The 20,460-nt window shown below is 32.0% G+C and overlaps 1 protein-coding gene across 2 annotated transcripts in view; it reads right to left on the reverse strand.

The window, feature by feature from the left end:
• LOC143203998 (uncharacterized) overlaps nt 1–20,460 on the reverse strand; it is a 170,525-nt gene that overhangs the window by 53,721 nt on the left and 96,344 nt on the right. The window lies entirely within an intron of this gene.

The following is a 20,460-nucleotide window of genomic DNA, read 5'->3' on the forward strand; positions in this document are numbered from 1 at the left end:
AAATCACAGACTTTCCAGAAATTGCTAAAATATAAAAGAAAAAAAGGCCTATTATGTCATAAGACAATGTTAGTTCCGACAATTCTGCCAATGACCTTTTGCCAATTTTATTTGAAAACTTCGGTTTCTTCACTGTATAATCTGAAACAAGTGATAACATTTTTTTTTGAAATCATCTTTACTACATTAAGATAATTTTCAGAGACCATAACAAATGGTAGTCGAATGGGGAAAAGCCTGGGCTATACGGTGGATCCATCAAAACTTCTCAGCCAATCTCTCTAAATTTTTGCAGTCAAATTTCTGAGTGATTAAATTGTCATGATGAAAGACGTATTTCTATTTGCTCAATGTTAATAATTTTGTTTAATCCCATTAGCTGGTGATAGTGCAGAGGTGAGTTAATATTTCGAGCAGCTTATGGGGAACATTGCATTGGGAACATGCAAACATTACTTTCAATACGAGTTTTGTGACAGTTCTTGCAGTTTCTCCGAGTTTGGACCACAATCAATTTCGAATATCACTGCTGAACATGTTCCATCTTTACCTCCTTAATCATTCGCTTCAAAAATATTTCGTTTCAGCAGTGAATCACAAGTGGAGTCTCACTCCAGTACAGTTTTCACTGTTAAAGTGGCATCTATCTGTTAGAAAACACCAAAATTACTTTTTCCATAACCATATACAACCATATTTAGTACAAACAACTGTAAAAATGTTAAGGATTTATTTACTAATATAAATGAGTTTATTTAATGGCATTGTATGTAAAAATTCTGTAAAACACTCGAATGTTGTAACAATAGCGGCAGATTTATACTCCCTAGTATTACTGACTTTTAGGGCGTTATTTTTCTATTTTCGATTAATCACTTTTTTATAACTTCGACAAAGATTCTTTCACACACTGCGATTATATGTTACACTAAGTGAGTTAATAAATTATTTCTTTTCATGATTTCAGACATTTCTAGCATTTCAAACAAGTGATTTACATAACATAGATAACTATCTGGCATAATCAGTTCAGTTATTCGAATATATATGCCATCATGTTAAAACTAGGCATTTCATTAGGCAGTGGAACAACAATTTGGCTGAAGTTTTAGGCCCAAAAAGGTGTATATTTGAACGCTTTTCCAAAAAAAAAATCACTATGATCCTGAACCGCACATCCCCAATGCACACTGAATTACGAGTAGTCGGATTATTTGATTAGTACCCAGCTGACTGTTCTGACATCCTAACCAATGCGTATGGGAAATAGTTCTCATCTAATGCAAATGAAACAGAGTATTTTAACGATCTTTCATATTTGAAGGATGTAAGATCATAGGATTCCAGATACAAACGCCTAGTCTGTAGATTCCTAGCACTAGCATGGCAATTCGGAAAGACCACCAAAGGCGGACTGGCGTTGCTATGAACTTGTATAGTGTATCACAATTTGGACAGAAGCTTGTAGTTCACGGTGTACGTTCACCAAAGGCAAAAATACGATAGGGCGAGATGATGAAAATTTAGGCAAAATAAATGCATCCCTTTGGTTTCTTCTTTAGAAAAAGGATGTTATATCGCGAGACTGATACAACCTTATGTATTGAAAGGAACCTGGCGATGTATTTGGATGTCAAAGTGAAAGAATGAGAAGACTATAAACATAGAGGTTTAGTTTATATTAGAATAAGGTTGATTTGGCGATTCTGTTTTGTTCTCACTATTCGAACATCGCCACTCTTTACGTAAAATAAAAGTTGTTGTTACATAAGTTATATATAGCATTTAATTGTAAATCGTAAAAACGAAATGAATCACGTATCACTATTTACTGACCATTGTCGAAACCCACGCGGCAGAAAAACACTAGAACTGACAAAACAAGACCGAAATATCTTTACAACTTCTACAAATGTATTTGGTTTTCGTACAATAGCGAAAGGATTTTAACGGCGTTTCATTGTAAATCCTAACCCGATGAAAATATGTTTATTCGTTCTGTTAGCCGCCGATACGAAAATCTTGGCATCGGGAACTATTTGTTTCTCTAGATCGTCCAGTAGATCGAGAAAAACACCGAAAATATACTATCCGTTTGTTTAAAAGTTTAAACGCCTTTTCCCGAACAGTTAAAATAAAAATATACACGGATTTCGAAGTTATCAATAACGAAGAAATTGTTGTCTTGAACTTGGAAAATAAATACCGTGGCGATTTAGTTAGATTGGAAAATTTGTGTATATTAACAGTTACATAACTGCGATTTTGGTTTTAGCTAAATAATGAAGAGGTACGTCAACAGTTTACCACAGTTACAGTTAATAAGTTCTATACTGCTGGCTGTCATCATAGATATGTAGCATATAAATGCTCATGTATGCTCGTTGTTCAACAATAGCCTTTCTTTCTGTAAATTAAAATAGTTTTTTTTCGTAAAATAAAAAATTGGCTATTTTAAATCCCTCATATTTCATAAATGGTCTAGCTGATAGGATTCCTATAGTTGATACGAAATTATAAGGCTGTTCTAGTGTCTAAACGTATCACAGCTGAAGCTATAAGGTTACAAAAGGTGGATTGAAGGTAATCAAAAACCACTAGCCATAAATTATTCCAATTACGAAACATTCAAGCTTTGAAAAACACCACTAGTCTGTTGATTTGCGACAGAAGTATCACAGTTCAGGGTGTAAGGCCACCAACGGCGGACTGAAGTAGCCCAGTTTCTCAGCCGTAGACTATTGGAATTTGGAGTCATTTCTGGTAAAAACAGAGGATTATCAAAGGCAAACAATGTTATATTTTGATACTTCTTCAGGTGCTAACATGTTGAAGTAGTATTGCGGGTTTCCATAGGCGTTTGGTTCTTAGAAGAACCTATAGTTCTTTTGCGAAGTACCAGAAGAATCTCATCTACCATCTTCACCCGTTGACATTTTATAATTCTTAACTAAAAAGTAACAACATCTTCTGATTTTTGTAAATGTATCAAATGATGAAGCCTAAAAAACCTTTTTTAAGAACGAATAGTTTTTGGTTTTTCTCTTCCACATTTATCTTGACTGACACAATGCGGTTAAGTTGAGTTTCTTTATAAATACCTTTTTGGATACAACAAACTTACTCAAGTTCTCTATAAATGGTTGTCATCTTCACCCATTCTCCCTTAGTGAAAATTTAAATTTTTCGATGATAATTATGACAATATCCAATGAGTTTATATTGCAATCAGAATTTAACAAACTAAAAAAATTATTATTTAATACAGTTCAGATGACGTTTAATTAATTAAAGAGAATGAAGTAAAAAGTTAAAAAAACACTGAAACTATGTAATAACGAAAATCATGATTTGCAATGTTAACTCTATTATCTCGTAGATAAAGTACTTGTATTTGAAGTAGCAGAGAATAGAAGGGATGGACTTCTAAGACGCTTTATATCATGATGATTCTTGCAATAAATACTTTACTGGCCATAATCGACAACAAGCATTTCCGACAAATTTTGTTCTGAAAACTTTTGCCACTTCTGTTTGCATATAGATGTATTAGGATATGCTCATCCTAGCACTGGCAATTTCCAACAAGTTAAAGAAATAGGAATAAATCTTTGGCGAATATGACAGGAAGCGTGAAACTGTTTAATTACATTCGTGTAGATTTTTATGGAATTTTAATGTCTTGTTTGGTTCAAAAACTCTCTTACTCCTAAAGTAGTGAGAGAACCATATAGCCTCACCGTAAGCTATATATATATATATATATATATATATATATATATATATATATATATATATATATATATATATAATTTAAGTAATATATCGGAAGTGGAACCAGAAATCCCTTTAGTTACTAAAAGGACAACATATCAACTAACCCTGGGAACTATTTAAAAACTGTTAGATGGTTGGTCTAGCACATCAGCTCTAATGAATTTAATGAATGTAAAAATTAAGTCATAGACAGAATAAAATAGCATAAATATTTACTGTTTAAAAGTATTTAAAATGTGAAAGTTATGGAAAAGAAAGTATTTGAACATGGTTATGTGCGAAAACATGTCTTAAACGTAAAAATAAATAGAAAACAAAAGTTCGAGATCAAATTCCGGAAATAAACGGAAGGGAGACCGGAAACGCTTCAATTGTTCCTGCATACAAAACGAATAAAATATGCCCATAAAAAAGCCACATGTCAAATATCAAATTCCGCTGAAAATAAAACCGCCACATACGATACAACCTGAAAAACGTCTTACCCTCCTTTGTTACACGCGGCTTCTACTTTCTGTTTGTCACTGCGGGGACGTTTTGATTGCTTACCTGGAAAAATAAAGAAAATTGTATGCGTGAATTTAATAAAATGCTATTATAGGATTTTTATGAATATAAAAAAAAAATTTGCTAGGAAACTTAAAAAGGCATAAAAATCGTTTTTATGCTCTTGGAGGTACTTGTACAGAAAGGTGCGTTGATAGAGGGAAAACTGTGAGATTTGGAGTACGATTCGTTCGGCCAACCCCCGTGTTCTCCTGACTCCACTATCAGACATCATCATTCATCAATTCCTCTGAAGAAATTTGTTTTTAACTGGCGCTTTACATTTAATGAAGAAGTTGATTATTTATTATTCTTATTTATAGAAAGGAATACTGATGGAAGTTCAAGAAATGTTGGATGTTCAAGCGTATTCAAGTTAGGGAAGAAATTTTTTTAAAGTGACATACGCAGTCTTTAATTGTCATGTCAACTTTTAGCGGCATTAGATACATTAATTGTTACATATGATTCTATATGTACAAAGCGTAGTAATATTACATGTTTTTTTAGATATTTTATTATTATTATTTATTATTTTATATATTTTTTTACATTAGATAGGCTTTGTATAAACTTAATTTACAAATTAATTTATTACTATTATTCTATTGTACCAACATAAATACCCAATAGATCAGCTACATCATATATATCATTATTCAAGATAAGAGAAAACAACTTTAATATTTGTAACACTTCGTCGCCAGTCCCATTTAAGCAATGAAAGCAATATGATGGTACATAAATCACATTCAACTATGGGGCACAGCAACAGTAATATTAAAGTATTTGAAAAGATTCCAGAGCAAGGCTTTGAATAACATGCTGAATATTCCTCAAAGTATGAGTAACATATATATGGATCTAAATATGAGAACAGTAAAGCAGGAAATAATAAACTATAGCATAAATTATCGAAAGAGAGTTGACTCAAGAGATTCGACATCTTCAGTATCAGCAACATCACGGGGATGGAAGCGTCTAGAGATTGAAATTCTTTCATTAAAAAAATGCAATAACAAACAGTTTAGAATATGGGCAACATAATGGCTTAACATAATAGGCTTATTGTTCTAAAACAGATTGCCATGGAGCAGATCAGACAAGAGGCAGAATATATTATTGGATCGAATAAACCATGAACAACCCTTATAACACATGAGCTGAAAAGTCTTGTTCATCAAGAGCTTATTCATCAACATAATCTCCATAAATAGTCCCACAATCATTCCAGCGCCGCTCTAACATTTCTGTACCACTTTTGTAGAACGAGATACTAGAGACTAGAGAACAATACCACTAGAATAGAACTTCAATCGAGCGAAATTTCTTAGCGGTGAGCATTTTTTTTGAGATCTGCGAACTGATACTCGCTGGGAGACAAATATGGCGAATACGGTGGATGTGGGAAAAATTCGAACTTCAATTCATGTAGATTTGCCATTTTCGAAATAACATTCGATTTGCTCGTACTTGCCGACGCTCACCTCCATCAGAAGTGAGTTTCGAAATGGGTTATTTTAAGAATCTATATTGTCGTTCTATTTCTCATAGTTTGGTTCGAATGGTTTAATTATGTCAATAAAATGGAGAATAATAAGAGTAAGAATTGAAACAAAAACTTTAAAAAATTAATAAATGGTATAATCACTCAAAGTGTTGATAATTATTAGCTAACAATATTGCGACCGCATATGTACCCCTAGATATTCCACGCAACGTCTGGCGAATACGGCTAAGGGGGGGTAAGGCTTTCCAATTAAACGTTTAAGCATGCTTTTGCAAGTTATATGGAAGGTCTAAATTGCGGTAGCTTTCTCTTCGGTTTTTACTCGAATGCCTTAGTTACTACCAGTAGCAGTATAAAAAATAATACAGAATGCTTTTCAGATCTCAAACTATAAAACCTACAATCCATAAAAACTAAGTTACTATTTTCATTTAAAATAATACTGAAAAACTAAAAAAGCGTATACTAAAAGTTTTTTTTAGTGTATTTCCCCCGTTCTGCATATTTTCTTACACAGTTTTCTGATATGATTTTTAGATATTCTCCCTCCCTTGTATCATTTCTCCATCTCTCTTATTTTTCGATAATTGTTTTAAAAATGTCGACCGCTGATTACCGATGCTTACCAGTACGTAAATAATTAGTAAATCACCGCAACGTTGAAGCAATACATTTACAGGACAGCGCGCAGAAAATTAGAAGATTGAAGCAAATCCAACCACACGAAGTGTTTAGTATACAATTGTTATTCTTAACGTTAGTTTAAGTAGTCTAATTTAAATTTAATTTGGGAAATATATACTGATGTATTTATCCCGCACTCGGTTTGTTTTGTGTGTTGATGTAAGCGCAACAGAACAGTAGTAATACATTAATTTAGAAATCAAAATGATATTAAATAAACCTAATGTAAGATAAGTAAAAAAAAACATTTAGCGAAGTTGTTTGCAAATGGTTTCATTGAACCCTACTTCATGTGTAGTTATGGTCTATGTGGTGAAATCTATGTATGATCTAGTAATGTTATATGCAAATCTTTTTCATTTATTAAATATTACATTTTCTTCATAGGGACCAAATTAATAACAAGCATTGAAGCATAACTATCTTCATTTTATAATAAGACACATTTTAAACTTGTTTTTGATACTGAAATATTCAAAACGTGGGAAAGTGGTGGGTGATACGACTTTAATATTTTTGGAATCAAAACACCAAATACCACCGAAATGAGCTAAATACATTAAAACAGTTCTGGCATCGTTGGTTTTCAGAGTATATGTTTTCAAGATAATAATAAAGTGCAATTAGTGACATGGTTGCTCGTAAATTTCAAATAAACCAAATCAAATAACCTGGTTAATAAAAAATATAAGAAACCAGAGTCCTTGATGAATAGCTAGTGTTAGAATAATGTTAATTGTCGGTATATATTTTTTATTGTCCCTATTAATGAGGTCGATGAAGTTTACATATCGAGAAGCTTCCCATCGACCTATTAAACCCCGCACGATTATCGATCGCTGTTGGTCGGACGTCTATTAAATTGAAAATAATCGCCGCGATGCTTTTGTTTTGACATTCGTAACAATTTTCCGACGTTCGGTATTTTTAAGTCGGCCTTGGTTTGGAAGTAATTTTTCAATTACAGAGTGGTCTCGGTGTGATGCAAGCGATGCCAGTTTATTTTACTTGGCAGCGATTGTTTCCATATCGTGATCTCATTTGGACTGTAATAAAACCAGTAAATATCGCTGCCATTTTTATGACGGACATTATTCCTCGAAAAAATAATGTTTACTGCATTTAAAGGTTTATGTGTTTTTTGACTCGAGTTAACGTCATTTACGGGCAACTTTTGGAAACACCACATTTGGAAAGGCTTAAATAGAGAGATCTGCCTCAATCACCATATTCAGCAGACGTAGCTCCTTCTGACTATCGTGGAATGTGGTGGATATCTCATGAACCGGCTAAATAGTACGTTACTTCTTATGAAGAAAAGCAACCAAACATACCCCAAAAGGATTAGAATAAAGACTATATTTCCATTTATGTAACCATATTTAAGAAGATATTAGACAAAACGCAGAATAGACTATAGAAAGGTTTTGGTCTAATAGCCATTTAGACATTTAAAGTAGGGGGTTGCAGTAAAACATCAAACCGATGCTGCCAAAACCAAATTCTTCGATTACTTACCAATACTTATCACTACGCAGCTAATGAAGTACTACACGATGATCTCAAAATCGAGTGGATACACAAAGAGTTCGTTTTAGAGTTAAATTATGAAACAAGGAGGTTACTAAATTACAGCAACATGGAAGTAAAACATCTACTACAACTATAACACGCCTAATATCATAACATTGACGTGAACCAAACCACACGAAGTTCTATAGTGTGTCTGCTCTTAAGTTTAACTTAAGTGGTCAAATTTAACTTTAATTTGTGATATACATACTGCCTATTAACTGATACAAGTTCAGCAGAATAATAGAAATGATTACCTCAATTATAAACTAATTAAAAAAGAAACCACAAAACACTGACCCTAAATAAGCACCAATGAATCAACCCAATCGCATTAGACAAATTACAAAAAAAAATCATAATTATCCCACTAAAAACAGAATTATTTTGATTTTATGTTATTGAAAGCAAGCCAAATATTAGAAAACATCTAATATATATGACATATATGTTTACATACACCATAAATTTAACAAATCATACACGAATAAACATAGAACGCTTCAAGAATGTTTTTGAATTCTATAAACACTTAATAATTAGAATCATGTGTTGATTATAGCGAGTGATAGATATTGATTTATCTGGCATGTGTTCCAATATTAAGCGAAGAAAAAGAAAGTGTATTTTCTTTTGTATTAGATGTGTTCGCGTATTTTGATTAAAAATACGAAGTGTTAATATAAACAACCTAAACTCGATATTTTATGAGTACTATTGAGTGTATACTGATACTAATCATGAAATATCTGAACTATATTCTCAACATACACTACTTTTGTTGCTTGGTTCGAAGAAATCTGCAGTCGAAATCCTTAAAACACTTTTAGAAACTTATGGTAAAGATACTTCGTCATATTGTCATAATTGTAGATTTAGCTTTCAACGATTTAAAAGTTGTGACTTGTCTGACTGTAGATAATCACTAATATGTCCACGTAAGTTATGAGGAGAAGAAACTAAAACACAATACATAAATATAACAAGACACATCATCCATATCGTGTTCAAATTTTCTGAATGTTTTCGGATACATTTTACATGATTTCATGAATTCAATGAATATTTCAGTTTAGACGGAAAAACTAGTTACTCAATAATTTGCGACAATTTACCTTTTATTAGCTTTCGAGACACTTTCGATATTACCGCCAACAAATTTATTGGTCCATATTACTTGACTTCTTCTGGAAGTTTTCCAGGTTTTGTAACTAGTACGGCGACTGCTATATTTCGCGAAATTGTGAAATAATGTAGTTTTATAGCGGTAATTAATTTTGAGGTATTTACAATAGATTATTTACAATAAATTAATTTTTTCTTAGATATTTGTTTAATACAAATTGACAAGCAACACGACGTGATTAATATATATATATATATATATATATATATATATATATATATATATATATATAGATGTATATATATTCTTGTATATGATGTATATATATGTCGATTATATGTCGATATATATCGATTTTATATATTCTTAAGCTGTTACCCTTCGTAGATTTAGTCATTGTGCAGTTCATCATCGGTCTTCATTGGGTTATTTTTCTAGAAGCGTTATATTATTAGAGAGTTTGAAGAATTGGTGTAACCCCATATTTAAAATCAAGTCTAAATAAGCTTCATAATTTACTAATAACTCAATCTTCTTGATTTTGAGCCAAGTTACGTAAGTAACATATTTTGAGGAACATATGAATTATTACTTCTTATAACATATCACTTAAAAAAAAAGCTGGTAAATATATTTAAATTTATATTGGTAAAGATACTATGTTGTAATCTCTATCTTTTTCTACGAGATTGTCGTATTATTATTATTATATTTGTTTAAGCGACTTTTATTTGTTTATGTTTTCTCGATATTATTCTCTTAAAACGCAGATAAAGACATGTACAATTCAAAGAAATCATAAATCGTTCCGAATATTTATGGTACTTCAATCTGGTAATGTGATATTTCTGCAAGTAATAAAAAATTGCAATGAATGGCAACATACAACATCCTTTACTAGGGCTGTTATTACCAGATGTAATGTCTTAACATGTCTAAGGAGCATTAGAAGTTCTTAGGAGTTCACCTGTAAAGACCCAACGCTCAGAGTCACTACCTTTTTGTTCTTCAGATTATTCCAGTTTCCTCTTTTTTTTAATTTCATTACATTCTATTTATTCCATTAAAAATAAATGGATTCTATTTCTTTATTTATTTATTTATTTATCCAATTATTTTTATATGTTTGGTTCTATTATTTATTCGCTCAACCTGAGTAAATAATGATATAATTGCAATCATCAAATGGTGAGTTTGTCATAGTATTATCGCTAGTATTCGTTGTATGTTATTTGTTTGTCTATTATTATAGTTTGTTATGATTGTCAGGTTATTGTTATAATTATGGACTAAAATTGTGGATAATCATCATGGTTATTCCGTCATTTTTATTGAATACTGTTGCCATTGGTATTATTAATAACATTCATTCTCATTACCAATACTTAGCGGTACATTTATTTATCGATAATATTATTTATCGTACTATGATTCGTCAGCATATTTAATTATACGTATATTACCTGACATTAGAAGTATGTGTCGTGATAATTACCAATTCTTGTTATATTTTAAATATCTCCATTATCGTTAAGAATTGGTTGCTCAGGTAAATTTTCAATATTTAGATCTGGTACGCTTAGAATATACTACACTCTTGCTAATTATTGTGTAAGTAGCTATTATGTCGTTTATTTTCATTCCTGTTTTTATTTGTTTATGATGTTAAATTAGTTTACTGAAATTAGATTTTCATTTTATGCCCTAGGCTTAAGTGTAGCCCTAGATAATACAAAACAAAATATTTCCGTTAAAGACGCAAATAAAGATATCTGATTGAATTTTATTCCAGACGATATCAATAACGTACGAATTGTTTTTCCCTGTCGAACGGAACTAAATAATTACCTCTACGAGCGCTCTACATCATTTTATCGCCGAAATCCATCTCAACATCATTAAAAAATAAAACCGTTCTATCAAACGCACACCCTATATAAACTTTTGCGATTCCCGGCGTAAACTTCTGATGATGTTTTGATTAGTTATTAAGATTTATCGTCGAAATTCGGTTGTTTTTATTTTCGGTAACATCGATTATGCTCGTTAGAAAGCGAGAGAGAAAAAACATTCAGATGAATACGTAATCACCATCTATAAATCACGAAGTTTTATCAGCTTTTATAAATAGCTAATGAAGTTGGGGAATATTCGGCCCGAACGGAGAAGACGCAGAAAAAACTCCTTATTCCTCTAGACGCCCTACCAACCAAATAGAAAAAAAAAAGATGAAAAATTTAGCCCCAATACCGACCCGATGATCTTCCGTTATTGTTTCATCGAGGTTGATTCTTTCTCTGTCGATATAAATCATTAATTTACCCGGTATTTTTTCTCTCTTTTCAATTTCAGCACTATTTACAGATTCTCTCGGTTGTTTTCTAGTCTGCTGGAAGATTGACATTCATAGTCTGCGTCAGGCTTTAATATTTAAGTAAAATATGAATATAAAAAATATATTTAATAATGAAATTGAACCGAGTTCAAAAAATAAATCACTAAAAAATAAACTTAGATTTTTAGCAAAAAAAAAAAACGTTTTAAAATAAAATATGTACATAAAAATGAAACAACAAATTAAATTTGTGCCGGCTTGGTGGAGCAGTGGTAAAGGCGATGAGACGCGGGTTCGAATCCTGCTAGGACATGGTCGTAAATTTATATTTGTGATTGTTTAAAATTCGTGAATGTTCTAGGCAAGAGTGTAAAATTCGACAAGGCAAATGATCCCAGGCATGCCAGTAACCAGGCTGGGTAAGACTGGATGTCTTCTGGGATAATTGCTAAAAAGTTGGTCACTCACCAGTCGCTAGGCTTAATGCTGAGGACCGTGGTTCGGAGCCCACGTTAAACTTTAGGCCCAGTCCAGATAAACCCTTAGTTGGCAAAAGGAGACTTAAAAAAGGGTAAAAGGACCTACCTAAACCTATTTATCTATTACAATATTATTTAAACTAGTACCATGTGATTCAATTACTATGAACTGATTTTGTGTCATATACACAAAATTAAATTACGAACAAAACAATTTTATATATATATATATATATATATATATATATATATATATATATATATATATATAATATTGTAATAGATAAATAGGTTTAGATAGGTGTTAAGCTAAATTGTGTATATATAGTAGAATATAAAATTCGTGTAGTAGATATATTAAATAATTTATTTGTTTATTTTTATTTAGCTATTACAACGATTATTTTGTACATATTTTATTTTAAAACGTTTTTTTTTGTGTTAAAAATCTAAGTTTGATTATTTTTTAATTTTTGGTTTGTTCCTTATTTATTTTTTGAAGTCGGTTCAATTTCTTTAATAAAAATATTTTATTTTTCTCGTTTTAGTGTTAGATACTCACTCAATAAATTACGCACGCAGTTATTTTATGAAGTATTACAATGGATAGTCGAAGTAAAATACATCCCGATTGAGGAAAAATAGGAATAAAAAAACAATGATTGAAATTAAGGAAGACTTCAGGCCCCGGGGTCCACTACCTAGTCTAAGTGATTTGACAAATGTTCCAACCAAACTAGAACAAAAAAAGTTACTACACCCATTGGGAATCGAACCCGCGACATCCACATGGGAGCTTAAGTTTCCAACCGTTACACCATATAAACAATTACCTACAGTATTTTTACGACTTCTCATACGATATTATTAGTGCTTAATAAGCAAACTGAATAGCTTTTGCATAGAACTGCTTCCGATTTTTCGTCACATCAGTTCAGAAATAACATTATACTCAAATATCTGATTTTTTTTTCTATGATTAGGTATATGTTTAATTTTTATATAGTAATTATGATTATTGTACATCTTTAGTTTTTGTTTTGGAATTTATACATCTCCGTCTCGCTTATACTACCATTGGAAAATCTAATCACATATAAAATTAAGTGTTCCAAGCCAATATCTTCGTCCTTTCCTCCCTTACAATTTATACAGGAAAGGATTCGTACATACTCGTCTGACATCACGAATTGAAAACAGTTGAACCGTGCATTTGACTGAAAATAGTAATTACTATAGCTAGTCTTTTGAATAATATCGATTGTTTTGCGACTATCGACTGTTTTCAGTCAGTTATAACGATTTTTCCATATACCTACTGCTTGGTATTCTTCCACTTGTGGTGGAATTCGTTCAGTCAACCTAATATCTGAAGAAATCAATTATTTGGTACTCCTAATGGTTTTGGAACAGTCTAATGCATCTTGGAAATACATATTTTTGAAACGAGAATCCAAGAGAGTGGCGACAGCAAGAATATTAACATTTTCTCTTTGTAGTAATCGTTTCTTAATTTCTTTAATTACATTATTTTAAAATTATCTAAGATTGTCTGTTTTGGTTCGAAGACTGCATTACTTGTATAGTAAGTAATCTGGTAAGTGGTATAACTTTACTAATATAGATGTTACATGTTTTCCACAACAAATTTCACGACTAGCTATTTCTATTGGTCGTAAAATCTCACAAACTTCAGTTAAATTAAGAATAATTGACGTTTCGATATTCTATTCCAATAAAATCGATGTTTTTCCGCTAAACATCGATGTCTATTCACTATCAATGAATATCGATCATCCCTAGTTTGTAATATATAAATTTTATTATTGATTTTGAACAATTTAAAGCTCGCCCACTTCATTTTTGACCGTCTAGTATATATCCTATCGGAAAATTCCGGGAATTCGTTCGGACTCTAACCGCCGGGCGTCGATATATCGATTCTTATCCGCCGATAGGGACGGCATTCGGCCATCGTACGTTTTGTAGACGTGTCGTATCGTTGATCCTCGCCGGCACCGAAAGGAAAACATATAGAAACGGGTTCAGTGCCAAGCGGATCCAGAGGACGGAATACCGTAACGGCATTCCGGGCGCGACTACCGCCCGATTGGCCAATCCGTTTTTGAAATTCCCAACCTTGGCATTTGAGCGTCGAACGCGAGAATGATGCGCTCGGTTCCGTTGCTGGTTCGTTCCGTCGCGAGCTGGGTGATATCATTCGGGTCCAAAATCCGGCTTTAGTTAGACGATGTCACATTGATCTGCGGTGATTCGCGATTCGAGAACTGGCCAACTAATATACAACCTTGGTCTCATGTTGTGAATAGTATACAGAGTCAATTCAAAACAGTAATGACACACGTGACCAATATGTGTCTGTCAAAAGTTGTAAGTTCGTTTTACACTCAGACAATATTTTCCTTCTCATTTTATTCGATTTAAAAAGAGATAGAATGCTGTTAGAGAAGTTCGATCATGTAACCGAAAGAGTCTGCAAAAGTTGTCCGTTTCTCAAACGTCTGCAAAATTCTTCAAAATATAATAAAACCGGCAAACGTTGTTTTAACGCTTTGTTTTAATAAATTTCAAATCTCCGCGGTTTCTAGTGAAAATATTTTTGGCGTGTTGCAGCTGCACTGAATATTAGTACGGACACGGCCACTAAAATATCTCAAATAAAAAACAATATAACCTTAAATTCGTTAAAAAGATCAGCTTCATGTTTCAGACATCAAATATATGAAATGTACAAAAAGACTAAGTAGTTTTTCCAATCAAAAAATAATTTAATACAATTATTTCAGAGGAAATTGTTAGTCTGGAATGTATCCACAGCTCACAGAGGCAGCAGACAGCTGTTTGAGGCATGTAGAACATTCGTTCATACATTGTTGGGTAATATAGGATTTAAGTGATGTAAAGATAATCGACGAAGGTGTTTAATGGATCTTTCAGAGATTGCTTTTAAAAGAGTGCAATTTTTAAAAACATAACAAAATCAAGGAAGAATTATTATATAAATTTATCAATAAGTCATGAATATTTCAGAATGGTACATGTGTCGCTCATAGCAAGATGATAATAAATATAGTGTAAAGACAACAAAAGTTGACAGAAAAAGGTAAACGTTGGAATAACTCTCGATTAGGTTTATGTTAGTTATAACATTTATTAATAATCACTGAAGACATATATTTCTTCCTGCTGGAAACAGGAATGCAATATAATAAACATTAAAATATAGCAAATTAAAATATAATAAATATATCAAATATTCCTGGTGCAAAATTAATGTTTCTCTAAGTCCAAAGGTGACAACCATGGAGAAATGAACCATAACTTGCCTTTGCAAGTACTTGCCATGTACAATGCACCATAATCTAAGCAAAAGATGCAATTAAAAAATGGCTTAAAGTGCATAAAATAAGTTTCCAAGAAACCATGTTAAAGAATGAATTATTTCAAATTATTACTTGGTAAATATAAATAAGATATGTAATTGCATTTTATGTAATTTACTATTTTAGAAATAAGCCTGACAAAATATACATGGTAGATCAGATTCCTGAACGTTATGGCCATAGAGTATAATGTTTTCCTCCTTATCACTGTATATTTAATCCAATTGAGTTAATATGGGGAATTGCAACGAATTATTACAATAGACATTCAGGTTGAGGAGGATATTCAAACCAGAACTGTCTGGATTTATGGAAAGAGGCATTTTCCAAAATAACACCTTCGGTTTGTGTGAGCTCGATCAGACACATTAAAGAAGAAATTGGTAAATGCTGGTTATTAACAGCTAGGTTAATAACTTGTTTAGTGTTTCTGAAAGTAACAGTGATTGAATAAAACTTTATGAATGTTGGTTTATTATTCAATGCTGACAATTACCAAGAGAGGGTGATGAAGGAGGAAACAACTAAAGATCCTATACAATAATACTATACAATTAATATACTTTAATTGTAGGACATTGTATTATAGAGTGTGAAAGCTTTATAAGCATGTGTGTTATTGTTCAGAATATACATGAACATTTGGTTAAAATGTATGAGGAGGTTAATAATACTGTTTTGCGGATATAGTAAATGCATTAAGGAAAATGCAGTGATTTTAATGTAGTTTTATCAAGAAATATTTATATAGGTAGTAAACGGACAGAATGAGGACAAATATAGTGATATCATAATGACTTTACAAGGAAACATTGCATCGAAGGAAACAAGAACTAAGCGTAAAACATAAATATGTTCTCTAATGAAAGTAAAATACATTATTCAACTATACAATTGTTAATTAAGTGCATAAGGCCTTCGACGAATACCACTACATAAAAAAGCGCCTAGAACTTTACCAATACTAGTGTTCAATGTATATACAATAATAACGTTCAATGTATATATAATGAACTCTAACCTATAAATTATTGTGGCTGTATAATTAGTTGTAGTTTTAAGCTCTTCAATAATATATGCATTAGATCTACTATAACATTTTTGTTTCATTCTTTTATTTAGATTATAATTTTGTTACATATCAGAATCAATATGTGCTAAAACTCAGAGTTGCTGCGGCAACATTGCGACGTTTTGACAGGTCACATGTGTCATTACTGTTTTGAATTGACTATATATTATGAAACGTGAAAGAAAAACGCAAAAATTATTTACATCAATAACTATTTTATTACATCGACACCATAAATTAATTGGTTGAGTTTTGGTCGCCAGACCATGCTCTGTGTCTTGTGGAACCACAATGATGTCGTATATTAACTGTTAAAACCTAGAGAAACAGTTGATAGCTACCGATCGTTAACAGCTGATAGATATCGAGCCCTAATGATCAATTTGTCAAATGCGCCGTCTTATATAGCTAAACCAGTCAAAAAAGCATTGAAATCAATCGCTATGCTATTCGGACCTGACACCAAACAAGTACCATTTTTTTGGAACCATGGTACTTGATTGTACCATTTTTTTGCATCCATGAGAAACGTGCTTGCGGACCAGCATTTCGCTGATTATGAAAGTTAAAAAATAGCTCTATAAATACTTTAGCTCAAAGGAGAAACTGTTCTCTTATAATGACATCCATAAATAGCTTAAAGGATTGACAATATGTATAGAATCAAATAGCCAATATAATACATTTGAACTATCTATTGTAAATAGCATGTTTTTAACAGTAAACGAAAAGGAAATATTGAAATATTGCAAATAGTTTTCCTTATAATTTAGAGTACTTTATGTGGAATAATTGCATGTTTCAAGATTTCTTGAAAATATTACAAGGTCAAATTGATAAGGAGAAAATTCTATTTCCTAATAAATTGATAGATTGCTTTGCTGATAGTTCTTCGTCATTTCAGCATATAGTTTCTAAACTCCTTTGTCAATACGATTTAAAAGTATTTATAAATAACTGAAAGCTTTGACAAATCCCCGAGGTCTTACAGATACAACTGTCTATATAACTTTCCACTTTTAGCACACTTTATGTAGAGTAAAATCTGCTACTTGGAAGCATACCTACGAGTTGTTAAGCCCTGGCGAAACAAGTTCAGCCGCTTCTTAAAGCTTAACGAAACCAAAATGTCCTGAACATGACCGAAGATAATTTTTTAAAGTTATTTAAGAGCTTTTCATTGCTATCAATATCATAATTATTAACCATTCCAGTTCAATTTCAGTTCAGACAGGCGCACTGCAGTTGAAGGTGCCTAACCATTGGAAACATTTGAAATTTGAAAAACATTCCTAGTACCCAGATCCCCGGACTTTGGGAATTGTGCCCCTTAACTTAGCCTATTAAACTTTGAGTAGACCCATCATGGTTCAAGGTGTAAGGGATTTTTTTAATGCTTTTCCTAGCTGCGAAAGTAAATTAAAAGTGTATACTTTATTAAACATTTCATAATATGTAGATAATAGTTCACGGACAGTCATTTCAAGAAATCATAATTAAATGAAAAATTCGATTAATTCAAGAGTCATCATAAAGACATAATATATTATTATTATTACTCCAACGTTGTAACATGTGGATACTTTATTATAAGACATTGTTACTAAAAGCGAGATAAAATCATTTAAAATTAAATATCATGTCTACTATAAGAATTTTAAGACAATATTCAGGAATAATTGATACTCTTTAAAACTCCAAGCACCTCGCTGTTGAACTCGACGGTAAACTTCCGATGGAAAGTTTGTTGCTAAGTAATTGGAACAACTCCCGTCTTATCGCCATCGATTCGGCAAACTCGACGAATACTTTTTGCATCGGTTGAGTCAAAACACCATTAACATATTAGCTGTTCGGTTCGATTAATAAGTAATAAAGGAAGAAACAAACACCGCAACTTTCGTCGAATTTCCATTGTGGGAACGGAGATCAGTTTCATGCAACGGAACAACTGCGTCTACTTGACGTGTGTCTGTTATAACGAGTCAATTGAAAAGTGCCCGAAAAGTACCATAGTAAAATATATTTTTTGGCAAAATTATTTTTTTTTATTCAACATAATTCCCTTCCAGGGTGATACAGTGATTAAAACGACCCTCCAACTTTTCGGTACCATTTTTGTAGTACAATTTGTCTTTTGCTTCAAAATAGGTTTGAGTTTCGGCGATCTCCTCTTCATTCGACGAAAATTTCATCCCAGTGAACATTTTTTGAGATCTGAGAACAGGAAATAGTCGCTTGGGGGCGAGATCTGGAGAATACTATAGATGAGGAAGCAGTTCTTGTGACCTATGACATGATGCATTGTCTTGGTGAAGCAACACTCTCTTTTTCTTCAAATGCGGCCGTTTTTCGGTGATTTCGTCCTTCAAACGGTCCAATAATGCGATGTAATAGTCGCTGTTGATTATACTTCCTTTTTCAAGGTAGTCAATGAAAATTATTCCGTGCGCATCCCAAAATACAGACGTCATAATCTTGCCAGCCGACAGTTGCGTTTTCCCATGCTTTGCAGCGGGTTCATCGTGTGCAGTTCACTCGTATGGCTGTTAATTGAACTTCTGAGTAAAATGATGGAGCCATGTTTCATCCATTGTCACATATCGACGCAAAAACTCGGGTTTATTACGCTTGATCATCTTGAAACACTGCTCGGAACCATCAACTCGCCGTTGTTTTTCTCATACCGAAATATTCGCGAATGATGTAATGTACACGTTCAGTTGATATCTTGAAGACTTATATTCAAAATTGCAGCCAATAGGTGGCGCTGTAATAGGGTTCCAGGAATATCTTTTCAATTCAAACATATTTCTTAAACAATAAAATTTGCCCATCTCACAAATTCTTTAGCCACGAACCTTTTTAAAAGAAAGATATCACAAAAATTTCCTTTTCTTTTGGATGTAATTCATGTCCACAAAAAAAAACAACAATTTAAGAACAAAGATATAAAAAGAAATGTCGGGCATAAACATCTGCTCGATCCACTAGTATTTTTTGAATAGTCTGTAAAGTCTCATACAATCTTCAAGCAAAACTACTAGAGGAAACTAGAAAATAAGGAACTTTTTAGAACCGAATTATGATGAAAACTGAACATTCTTAGAGACACATTATTCATTATGTACCATCTATTTCTATAGACGGTTTAAATTTATCAAATGTAAATGGCAATGATTGCTGGTTAAAAATTGGACCAGTGCAGGTCAAGATACAGCAAAAATAATCGAAGGCCATCTAAATTCGTTCTATTGGTTGGAGAGAAGTTCGTTTTTTTATAGTGTACAACGGCATACATGATGAAATCGGCAATACATTGACGAAACAATTGTCAAAAATATACGGCAGAGGTTTGAAATAGTTTGAAATATTGAATATAGTAGATTAATATTAGTTTAAAATTAAAAAAATATAATTCTATTTATTTTTCTTGATAGCTTGGAATATTTATTACATTTTGAGTAACAACTATTTATGTAAAAGGTCTTAATAATTACTTAACAGTGGCTGAAAAATATCCACTCTAATTAACAAAAAAAAACAATTTTATACATTTATTGATCTAAACATTGACGTGTAACAAATGTAAATTAATATTAAGCCATTTCCTATCAAATTCAAACCTTCCTTATGAAAAACTGTAGATCATGGGTTGGGCAAGTAACGAGCTTCCTTTAGTATCCCGCCTTTATAACTAGAATGTTACCTATTGTTAACTATTGTTAGCTTTTAAACGCACTGTAGTATGGCTTCACTGAATTGAGCTTAAATGTAACTGGAGATATGCGATTTTAAAATCGTGTATTAGGAAGAACTTTGTACATTGTAAGTACATTATATTTTAAGTAACACGAACTGCTAATTTTTATGGCATAGTTTGAATTTTTTCAAATGTTTACACGCTACTTGCACTTAGGACATTGTGAAAGACAAATTTATAAAATTAGAATAT

This window comes from Rhynchophorus ferrugineus, unplaced genomic scaffold (assembly GCF_030347505.1).
Source record: "Rhynchophorus ferrugineus isolate W39M unplaced genomic scaffold, kcgeb_rfMv2 rfM10, whole genome shotgun sequence".
Classification (NCBI taxonomy): domain Eukaryota; kingdom Metazoa; phylum Arthropoda; class Insecta; order Coleoptera; family Curculionidae; genus Rhynchophorus; species Rhynchophorus ferrugineus.